Source organism: Rutidosis leptorrhynchoides, chromosome 4 (genome assembly GCF_046630445.1).
Source record: "Rutidosis leptorrhynchoides isolate AG116_Rl617_1_P2 chromosome 4, CSIRO_AGI_Rlap_v1, whole genome shotgun sequence".
Lineage (NCBI taxonomy): Eukaryota > Viridiplantae > Streptophyta > Magnoliopsida > Asterales > Asteraceae > Rutidosis > Rutidosis leptorrhynchoides.
Genome location: NC_092336.1, coordinates 365,621,610 through 365,633,749, shown reverse-complemented (window position 1 = coordinate 365,633,749; position 12,140 = coordinate 365,621,610). Strand labels below are relative to the sequence as shown.

Below are 12,140 nucleotides of genomic sequence, written 5' to 3'. Positions count from 1 at the left end.
TGTATAGTTTTTCTTTTGAATTTGTTGTTCCTTAAAGAAATAAGTTTGTACAATGCCGCCTAAAAAAGGCGTAGATAAATTTTGTCGAATCCGGCTTCATCTGCTTCGTTAGGTGGTTCTGGTGAATAAGATTTGTTGCTGTCGTCTATGTCTTCAAGACAATTAGCTCAAAGAGGTTCCATGTAACAAGGTAATCGTAGTCAACAATCTATTAGTAACCAAGGTTTATTTAATACTTTTTTTTTTTTTTGAAAAGCAGGTTTATTTAATACTAAAGTGGCTTTAGTTTTTAGTTATGTATTACCTCATGTTTTTGTATTTCGGTCTGAATGACCCATTTTAGTATAACTATGTATTTTGTCCTGATTTTATATATATTACTTTAAATGTAATAGTTTATATATGATGCTATGTAATTTGTTGATATATACCACTTATGGAATTCAACAAAAAACGTCGTTGCAAGGAAGTCTTGCAACATCTTTAGTCATTCTTTATGGTTAGTATTTTTTTTTCTTCCTAATTTATTTGTATTTTATCTTTACGCCACTTACGTTTGTATAACAATTAAGCGGTTTTTGCTATTCTTTAATCTATGTTTTTGTGCAAAACAAATTATTATGATACCGTTAATTTATATAACATTATACGTTTTCAATTTGTTTGATTAAGAGTTGTCGTGCAACGCACGGACTCTTAGAGGCTAGTATATACTCATTGGTACCCGATTTCCGGCCGTTTCCCTCACTATTACACCCAAAAGGACATTCCGCCTTCCCCTTATTTAAAATAAAAAAAAAAAAACCTAAATCCACCACCCTTCATCCCTCCCAATCCTCTGCTTTTCTCTGTGCGCTTCTCCTGTAACTCAAACGTTTTCGCCTCTGTCCCAAACGCTTCGAATTGACACTCAATTTCACCGATTTCGTTTGTGAACCATCATTTCACCTGCTGGTTTCTTTTCCTGGTGGCGGTGGTTTCAATTTAGCACTAGGGTTTTGGATTTTGCGACTCTTTGTCTGCGAGATTATTATCTAATCTTAGGGGTTTGGATATTCAGTCAATTATTGTTTTGGATTTCATATCATCAGGCGATTTAACCCTAGGGTTTTTAATTTCATGACAGCGATTAGTGCCAATCCAATACAAGTTCGTCTCTCAAAGGTGATTTCTGATTCATTTAGTTTGTCTCTCAAAGGTGATTTAGATTTTTGGATGTTCTGTGTGTTATTGTTTTAGGTTTTTGGCTCCACGTTTTATTTAGTTTGTGCTTTTATAGATATATTAAAAAAAATTTGTGATGGATGGGCAGTAAAAAATCTAACTTGAAACAAAAATTGATAAATTGTATATCTTATACGAAATGGTGATGTACTAAATCTTTTGAGTTGTCTTCTTATTAAGGTAGAAATGCTAATTGATATCAATATCATCTTTGACCCATAAAACTTTGATAGATATATTCAATTTTTTTGTGATGGATGGGCAGTAAAAAAACCAACTTCAGACAAAAGTGTAAGTTTTTACTTTAAAACTTTGCATGCTCATAAGTTCATTGGTTATCATCTTCTACTCATGCAGTAGATCTTAAATACTTTTATGAAGTTTTAAATGTTTCTAAAGAAGATTCTGATCAATAGATTAAACCTTCTTACATATAAGTCATCGGGTGTAAGTATTAGCCAAACGAAATTTATGAATTTAATTACAATATATATGTCGTTTGGCTAATAGTAAGTTAAAGTTTTAGGATACGTGAGAAATTTAATCGAACTTTTAGTACCTTGCTCCCAGGTTAAAATTTATTTGGTTACGCAGTGTTGAAGATGATGTCGACTCATATATTTCTTATGCTTTCTTAGATTCCTTTCTTATCCCAGAAAGAGGTGGATAACATAACACTCTTACAAGCACAACCTCTTGATAATACCAAAGGATGTCTTATGCTTCAGATTCGGGCACTGGTATGAATTATATATTCTTATGCAGTTCATAAATCAACTCATTTGAACCAATGTTTAAATATTATGGGTGATGTTGTTTTTATTACATTTTTTGAAGGTAACGGGAACGTGCAGCTGAAGGAAAGACCATTACCAATTTGGTCCGTTTATAAGGATGTGATATTAGAAATTGAGGTATAGTTTATTGTCCGAATTTATGCATTACAAAGCCTTTCCTCGAGTACTTTGTATATAATAATAAACCTAATTTCTGGAAGCAATTGAACAGAAAAATGAGGGTTTCGAAAAAAATGAGGGTTAACACTTGCCTGTTCTTCGTCGTTGTTACATGTTCTTTTTCTGGTATGTACGTTGCTTACCGACACCTTTCCCATCATTTCATGTTGTTTTAGTTCGGTTGGTGGCTTTCGGTAGCGATGGTTTTCGCTTGCAATTTTCGTTGAACTGTGAGTTGTTTTATTCACTACGGATGCCATTTTAATTTGTGGGCTGGTGGGTTTTACCCGGGTGAAACCCACACCGACTCCTTATGTTTCCTTATCTATGCGATCCCTTTTTTAGTGAATGTTTATTCAGATCAAAAGTAAAAAATTAATTGAAGTAATAGTGAAAGGCAGGGTCAGTGTTATCTATCTTACCCAGGTAAATGTTGAAATTTTGGTTGAATTTAGCTTCTCTGCTGCCATCCTCGGGCATGGCAGCCATTCTGTGGAGTTTGGCTGCAGGTCTCGGATATGGTGGCAACTCTCCTTTTAGACAACTTATGTTAATGTATGATGCTATTTACACCCTCTGATAATGACGACTGAGGTTCATCTAGAGAAGGTTTTAGAAACGAAGGCTATGATGATGAATATGTGCGACATCAGTCCAACAACAATAAATTATAATGCTTTCGTATCTTGGCGAGGCAATCTAAGATAGCAGCCATGGCGACCCATATTTTCTTGTTTGATTTTATACATGGATCTGAGCATCATTTTTTCTCTTTAAACTACTATTGTTTTCGCTACAATGTGGGCAATTACGGATTCATTGTCGTCACCTGAAATCTGTAGAAATGCAAAAGGTATGTTTTTTTATTGTTTTCAATCTTATCTCATATGTATTACTCCGTAATCATTTTCGAATGGGCTGCTATTTTATTTGTCTGATTTATTTGGTGAACGAATTCGAGCTGTTGTATTTGGTATAGTTGGTGATGGTATTTACCATCTAAACTTATAAATTTTATTTACTTAACGAGTTATGGTTCAACAATTATAATTATCTTGAATCTATGGTGTTTGCTCACTCGATCTATGTCATAATATGTTCGCTTTACTTTCACCCATTTCCTAAACCAATATTTTTGTATATCTGCCTTTACTAAATTTCGATTTGGTTAATTATAGTTCTTTTTATTGCCCATTTGGATCTTAGTAGGCTTTAACAAGTTAGTTTTCTTAAGAGAACCGTATTCTATTTGTAGATTTGTTAATTGTCAATGGTCCGGGTATGTTGATAACCATTTTCAGGTTTTATTCATTGCTCATATTTAAAACCCCAATCCAACCCATTATGACACTTTGACTCCTTCCAAATTACCAAAGATAATGAAGTAATACCGTTACTTGCTTAGATAACCTAAACATTGAATCCACATTTTCTGTAGCAAACTCCTTTATGATATTAGTGACAAAAGCTTAAAATTTCATAAAAATGTAAAATATGAGAATATTGATTTCATTGTAATTAGGTACTTTGACAAGGTTTTAGATATTTGGAAATCTAATAAATTCTTTATCGTTGCAGATGCCTACTAAAAGATGACTCCCTCATTGTAATCAGTGACCGTTTGGTTTGAACTGAAGTTGCAACAAAGCGCCGAGAGGGCAGCTGCCTACCAAAAGCTGAACTCCCTCTCTCACGCCTTGACAACCCTACAGAGATGGGTTCTTTGAGCACCATTGTCCCACATCTTCCAACACAAAAGCAGGTATGTAGATAGATAGTTCTAAAAATACTTACACTTACATAAGAACGTTCTAGGGTTTAAGTTCCTCTTAGTGTATTATTATGCTGATTGTGTAAGCTGTTTACTTGAATTCTTGTGCATGCGGGTAGTGATATCATCTTAATATCTCTATGCGGCTTACCTTATTCAGAAATCAGAATCGTAACTTTCTTTTTCTTTTTTTCTTATTTTTTTTGCAGACTGAAACTTACATTGCAGATGTGTAAAGCAAAAAATAATCTATTATACCGGATATTTTCATTGAAGTACTTAGTGACAATTGTTGGACGGTCAATGTTGAGATAATTTTAAGCACTTAAAGAGGTGATTCTTAAAAAGGCGATTCGTGTTAAATGTTTAACTTATAATTGTTGGACGTTCAATGTTGAGGTAATTTTAAGCACTTACAGAGTTGATTCGTGTTAAATGTTTAACTTATAAGTAGAGTGTCAATATTAACCTATCTATTTTTCACGATATTAATGGTTTTTAAGTTGAATATTCAGAATTGCATCAATCGCTATAATACGTTTAAACTCCCTTTTAAATATATTTAGCAATTTCTACCCATTTATTACAACATTTATGGATTGTTTATCTATTCTATTAGATTTTAAAATTACTATGAAGCATGTTGAAATCTTTAACATGTTGGTGTTCATTATTTATTCAGTTTTTTCTATAGGTGGCCAGTAGCGCACTACCCAAACAAACAGCAACAGGAAGGCAACCAAACAACTAAAAGAACATTATTCCCTCGAAACGAAGATACCACAACACCAATAACACACATAACGGAACCGCTGCAACGCGCGTTCCATTTCATTACTAGTATTATCCATTAGAAATTAGGACATGTAAATTATATTTGTACATTTTAATAATCACTACTGAAATGAACCATGAAATTGTTGGATAATCGTGTGTACTTTTAATCAGATTAACGCACCGGATAGTTAAAAATAATCAGTTATTATTTTATAAACCATTTACAAAATTAAATATTCATATATTTAAATTTAATAAAACATGCACATAATTAACGATCCCAAAGATCCAGTTACACCACTAATAATTGTCAAAATATGTAATTCACAAAGTGAGTAAACGATATACCTTTCTTGGAGAAATTAATGAGACGGAGAAAAAAACTTACGATCAAAAGTATGACCGTCTCTTTGGATAGTCCACACTACACTTCAAACGACCGTCAATGGATGCTAGTCCGAACTCAAGTAACAAAAATTAATATAATCAAATTATATTAATCAAAATAATAATCCTCTCTTTGCGAATTTGTGTCTCTCATATGTAAAAATTAGACCAATAAGCATTATATATATAGTCTCAATATATATCCAACCAACCTTTCAAACAAGATTCGGAGATACATATTTTTCAAATCAAACAAGATATGAAGATGTATTTTCATATCAAATATGATATGGATTATATGTAAAAAACAAAACCTTTCCCTTTCAAAAGATATGGAGTATATATTATATGTAAAAAATCTCATGTATGTACAAAACACAAGATATGGACATTTTATTCAAGATATGTACATGGAATATTTTGTGTGTGTGTGTGTGTGTGTGTATATATATATATATATATATATATATATATATATATATATATATATATATATATATATATATATATATAAAACTTATTAATTATTTTAACTTGTTTTGTTACTTGAACAATATATATACATCATATATATATTTTATTTGACGTCTAGGTGTATATATGTGTGACCCCGAAGGCTCAAATGAATTTAGTCATATAGTTGTATGTTGTACCTTGCACATTAATCTTACAGACTCCCACTTGTGCATGGCACAAGACAAAGTAACTGTACAAACAATGGATACCGTCTAGCAACAGGCCATTGTCCCTAAATTCACGTAAGGGTAGTTTCTCGGAACTGCTTATAGTAAGTGTTAAATGTCATTCGTCATTTTGTTTCAGATACTTTAGTTAAACTTGAGATATGGATCATCGGTCATTCTCATTTGTTTAACAATTTTATTTCTCGATCTTAGAATTGAATTAGATCACCAAATTAATTAAGTATCATCTTAATTACATCTGGGTGCGGCCACACAAATATCTTATTCATTCATCGAGGAGCTCAAAAGTATCTAACTCCAAACATTTCGGAGGAACAAATCCTATATTGCATACACATGTCTTTCACGAGCTTTACATTATATCCAATAATGGCCTTTATTACAGCCTTATTCAGGACAGCGTTTAACCATATCAAAGTACAATATTCCACACATCAAAACTGATGTGCATCTCAAGTCTAAGGACATAAAGACATAATCACTAAAAGATTCACTACTGACAATGATCCATGTAGTGACATCTCGGATGGGTCATTCCAATATTCATCATCAATGAATACATATGAATTTTGGTCTCTACAAGTTAACTATTTATCATCAATAAATATAACCAAAACTTCATATTAATCTTAATTCATGTTATTCCCATAACATGATCGATTATGGAGATTTTGAATAATCAACCATTATTCATGGATTAAACATGCTAATATAGAACACAGTGATATATATGAAAACGATCATACCATCAATATATCAATTCATTATGATAAAACTGTTTAATGTTCCAAAAATATCCAAATACTAATTTACAAATTAAAAATATCAGCAGCATAACGAAGTCCAATACTACTAGCATGATCATCATGCTTGTTGTGTGTCATGGGCTTCGTGAATGGGTCAGCCACGTTATCATATGTATAAACCTTAAGAATACTAATATCATTCCTCTCAACGAATTCTTGAATGTAGTCAAACTTTCGAAGAATGTGTCTACTACCTTTACGTACACGTGATTCTTTTGCAAGTATAATAGCACTTGAATTATCACAGTACATTTCCATAGGGGATTCAGTGCTGGAACTACTCCGAGTTCAGCAATAAACTTCCTAATCCAGACAGCTTCTTGAACAGCTTCTGAGGCAGCAATGTATTCTGCTTTCGTTGTAGACTGTGCAACTGTGCTCTGCTTTGAGCTTCTCCAATCAACTGCCCTGCCATTCATGACAAAGACATACCCTGACTGGGATCGAGAATCATCTCGATCAGTTTGGAAACTAGCATCTGTATAACATCTAATACTCAACTCTTCTTCCAAACCACCGTAAATCAAGAACATATATTTAGTTCTTCGCATATATTTAAGAATGCTCTTAACAGCAATCCAATGTTCTTCACCTAGATTCTGTTGATAACGACTCGTCAAACTTAAGGCTAACGAGACATCAGGTCTAGTACATAACATGGCATACATAATGGATCCTATAGCCGAAGCATATGGAACACATTTCATTCGTCTTATCTCATTAGGTGTGATAGGACTTTGAGACTTGCTCAAGGGTATGCCCTTTTGCATGGGCAATGCTCCTCTCTTGGAGTTTTGCATGTTAAATCTTCTCAAGATTTTGTCAATGTATGTACTTTGACTCAAACCAATAAGCCTTTTGGATCTATTTCTATAGATCCTGATTCCTAGAATATACTTAGCTTCTCCAAGATCTTTCATGGCAAAACATTTTTCAAGCCAAGATTTGACATCTTGCAAAGTTGGAATGTCATTTCCAATAAGTAGTATGTCATCAACATACAAGATCAAGAAGACAACTTTGCTCCCACTAGCTCTAATGTAAACACAGGGCTCATATTGGTTTTGAGAAAAATCAAACTCTTTGATTTTCTGATCAAACTTAAGATTCCAGCTCCTGGATGCTTGCTTTAATCCATAAATGGATTTTAGAAGCTTGCATACTTTAGTAGGATGCTTAAGATTCACAAACCCTTCCGGCTGAACCATATATACGTCCTCGCTTAGGTCGCCATTTAGGAAAGCGGTTTTGACATCCATTTGCCATATTTCATAATCATGAAAAGCAGCTATGGCAATAAGTATCCTAATTGATTTAATGCTCGCGACTGGTGAAAAAGTTTCCTCATAATCAATTCCTTGAGTTTGAGTATAACCTTTTGCCACCAACCGAGTCTTAAAAGTATTTACATTACCATCCATGTCAGCCTTCTTCTTGAAGACCTATTTACTCCCCACTGTCTTGCAATTGGGTGGAAGATCAATCAAGTCCCATACTTGATTATCTTTCATGGACTGCATCTCTGCCTTCATAGCATCTCGCCATTTGTCAGATTCTGGATCTGACATGGCTTCACCGTAGCTAGAGGGTTCATCATAATCCCCTAGATGTGGTTCATCTGAATTAATCAGAAGATTTAACCTCTCAGGTTGATGAGGAGTTCTACTAGATCTACGAAGTATAGGTGCAACACGTTCTGGCTCACCAACAGTGTGTTCAGCTTCAACGTGCGGTTGGCTAGTGCCTTCAGAAGGTATGTTACTTTGTGATTCTTGAATTTCTTCAAGATTCACTTTACTCCCACTGACTTCTTGTAAGAGAAGATCTCTTTTAAAGAATTTAGTAAACCGAGCAGTAAACATTTTGTTTTCAGCTTGGTAGTAAAAGTAGTAACCCATTGTTTCCTTTGGGTATCCCACAAAGTGACATTTGATACTTCTGGGTTCTAACTTGTTTGAAGTGTCACGTTTCACATACGTTTCACAACCTCAGACTTTCAAATAAGACAACTTAGGACTCTTTCCATGCCATAACTCATATGGTGTCTTTTCTACCTTCTTGGTTGGAACCATATTGAGTATGCGTGCAGCAGACTCTAATGCATAACCCCAAAAAGACATCTGTAGAGTAGTTAGACGCATCATAGATCAAACCATATCAAGTAAAGTTCGATTCCTCCGTTCTGACGCACCATTGTGCTGTGGTATGTAAGGTGGAGTAAACTGTGAGACAATCCCACGATTCTTCAGGTAGTCCAAAAACTCTTGACTCATATATTTCCCTCCTCGATCGGAGCAAAGGGCCTTAATGGTCTTTCCAAGTTGATTCTCTACTTCATTTTGGAAGATTTTGAACGTTTCAAAAACTTCATGTTTATGTTTCAGCAAGTAAACATAACCATATCTACTATAATCATCAGTAAATGTAACGAAGTATGATTCACCATTTCTAGACATATTTCTAAAAGGGCCACATACATCAGTATGTATTAGTCCTAAAAGATCTTCAGCTCTCTCACCTAAACCGGAGAAAGGAGCCTTTATCATCTTTCCACATAAACATGACTCGCATAAATCAAATGACTCAGAGCCAGTTGATTCCAAAAGTCCATCTGATTGGAGTTTTGAAATGCGTTGTTTATTTATATGACCAAGACGACAATGCCATAGATAGGTCTTGTTCAAGTCTTGCTTGAATCGTTTGGCAGTACAGGTATATACAAAATTATTATTTGAAATCACACCATGCATATCAATTTCAAAAATACCATCACGTGGAATAGCATTAAAATAAAATACATTATTCTTAGAAACTGAAATACCAAAGTGTGTAAATGTAAGTTCAAAACCAACATTTTTCAAAAGAGACACTGAAATTACATTGCTCGTTATACTTGGAGCATAATGACATTGTTCCAACAAAACAATAAGACCACTAGGTAGAGTAAGCTCATAGGTGCCAATAGCTTCAACAGCAGCTCGAGCCCCATTGCCCACTCTTAAGTCTAGTGCGTCTTTCTTCAGTCTCTTACTTCTTCTCATTCCCTGCATATTGTTACAGATGTGAGTACCACAACCAGTATCAAAAATCCAGAAATCACTAGAAAAAGTGTATAACTGTATATGAAATATACCTAATTTACTGGTCTCACCAGCTTTGCCTTTTCTCAACTCAGATAGGTAGGAAGGACAGTTCCTCCTCCAGTGGCCAACCTTTCCACAGTGGAAATATTCGGCGTCTTTAGCTGGGTTTTCTTTCTTGGGAGGTGGTGGAATTTTCTTCTTAGCAATTGACTTACCTTTTTCCCTTTCCCCAAGTTTTTGGCTTATTCTTTTTCACCTTACCATCCCTAATCATCAGGACATTTGGATTGGAAACCTTATATGAAATATTCTGTTCAGCAGTTTTGAGCATCGAGTGCACCTCTGCCAGAGATTTCTTCCAACCTTGCATATTGTAATTCATCACAAATTTGTGATACGATTTTGGTTGTGAAACCAAAATCGTGTTCACGGCCAAGTTAGGCGGCAAGGTAGTTTCAAGTTTTTCCAATCGGTCAATGTAGCTTTTCATTTTTAAGACATGAGAGCTCACTGATTGACCCTCCTCCATCACTGATTGACCCTCCTCCATTTTGCATGTTTGAAGAAGCTTATAAGTTTCATATAACTCTTGATTAGCCTGTTTCTGAAACATATTTTTCAGCTCAGTCATCATATCATATGCTGTACGATCTTCCATTTCCTTTTGGAGGTCAGAAGTCATACTAGCAAACATGATTAAAGCTATCTTCTCTTGCTCATCAAACAACTTCTGATAAGCATTCTTTTGAGCAGCAGTAGTTGTCTCAGGAGGAGCTTCGGGTAAGGGTTCTTCAATTTTGTTCAACTTCCCTTCATATTTGAGAAAAATTCTCAGGTTGCGGTACCAATTGAGGAAGTTTGAACCATTGAGTTTCTCCTTCTCCAACAAAGAACGGAGGGTGTTTTCGTTTACATTTTGATTGTTTGACATCTACAAAAGAACAAGATTCAATTTTAGTATTTTTGATATAATACTTTAATAAATTAATTACCCAAGTTTTAATATATTTAAAAATAATTAATTTACGAAAGCTCAAGAACCACATAGAGGTTCCATAACTACATCTGTTGATAAGCTAGCAGTTATAGAGTCTACTGGTAGGTAGCGAGTACCAATTGCATCACAGGTGCAACTCTTAGATTTTTATGGGACCTTGAGATATGTGTAGTCCATCAAACCACTATTGTGATGCCCCGTACAAAACCATCGTGTACGAATCATCAACAACAGGATCATTACAAGGTTAAGTACTATATGCAGCAGTAAAAGAAGTTGCATTCACGATAAAAAGATGATGTCATAACCGACATAAATTGTTTTACACCAACAGTATGCTTCTATGAATAGCAAGCATGAATAAATGTATGTGACCCTTAGGTCGTTACAAAACATAGTTCAAAAGTATTAAAGTTTCAATGCAAGATAAACAGTTCATGCGGTGATAACACTAGAGCAGCGGGTGTCTACGGCAAGACTAGCACGACAGCGGAAGCAAATAACCTTAAGCACCTGAGAAAAACATGCTTAAAAACGTCAACACAAAGGTTGGTGAGCTATAGTTTAAGTACAACAGTAAGTAAGGTAGGCCACGAGATTTCAGTGCTACAAAGAGCGTTTCAAAGCAGTATGATAAAGTATATGTTAACCGTGGGCACTTGGTAACTAACTTAACGTTTATACCCCCTGAAAGTACACTTGGCAAGTGCGTATGTTTACGAAGTATTAAACACTCGTTAAATGCTAGCGCTACTAGCCCGAGTGGGGATGTCAAACCCTATGGATCCATATCTAAGATTCGCGTTCACCGGTTCAAAAACCAATGACTAAACGTTACCGAGCTAAAGGGAATGTTTCTGCCGTTATATAACCCACACATATATAATGTTTAAGTACTCGTGCCTAGTATGTAAAACATAAAATCCGCATGTATTCTCAGTTCCCAAAATAAGTTAAAGTAAAAAGGGAATGCTATAACTCACAATGATAAAGTAGCGGTAAAGTATGACTCGGAAAGTAAGCAAGTAATGAAGGTCGTCCAAACGGGTCCTAAACCTAAGTCAAATAGTACTAAGTCAGTAAATCGTCCGAATAGGTTTAAAAGTATGTAAATAAGGTCTTAAAGGTCATCATCAATCATCATTTAACAAAAGGCGTAAAGTAAGTTTCGTTTATGAAAGTAGTTTAAAACAAAGGTTGACTTCAGTCAGTCACCACGGCCTCTACCCTTACTGAATTAAGGTGAGACAAGTGGCCATGGCTCCGTATATGAGTCCTTTAAGTGTGGTAAAATTTACAGAAGCAAACTCGTCTTTGTTTGACTGTGGAGACGGTCTAAGTGCGAGTAGGTCAGAAATTTCTGAATAACGTTAAAGGACATAGTGACGATCAGAGGGCCATAAATCCTAAACCGTAACTCGGATTAAGACGAGTC

The 12,140-nt window shown here is 34.8% G+C and overlaps 1 long non-coding RNA gene across 3 annotated transcripts; it reads left to right on the top strand.

Annotated features, from left to right (window-relative positions):
• The first annotated feature begins 824 nt into the window (after positions 1–824).
• LOC139843841 (uncharacterized) lies at positions 825–4,900 on the top strand. Of its 3 annotated transcripts, none has more exons than XR_011757723.1 (7): positions 825–1,164; positions 1,863–1,964; positions 2,062–2,138; positions 2,357–3,033; positions 3,759–3,942; positions 4,161–4,350; positions 4,634–4,900. It is a non-coding gene; the product is annotated as an uncharacterized lncRNA (long non-coding RNA). The 3 variants fall into 3 exon arrangements; XR_011757722.1 differs by having other exon boundaries at positions 2,233–3,033; positions 4,646–4,900; XR_011757721.1 differs by having other exon boundaries at positions 2,233–3,033.
• Positions 4,901–12,140: the final 7,240 nt, after the last annotated feature.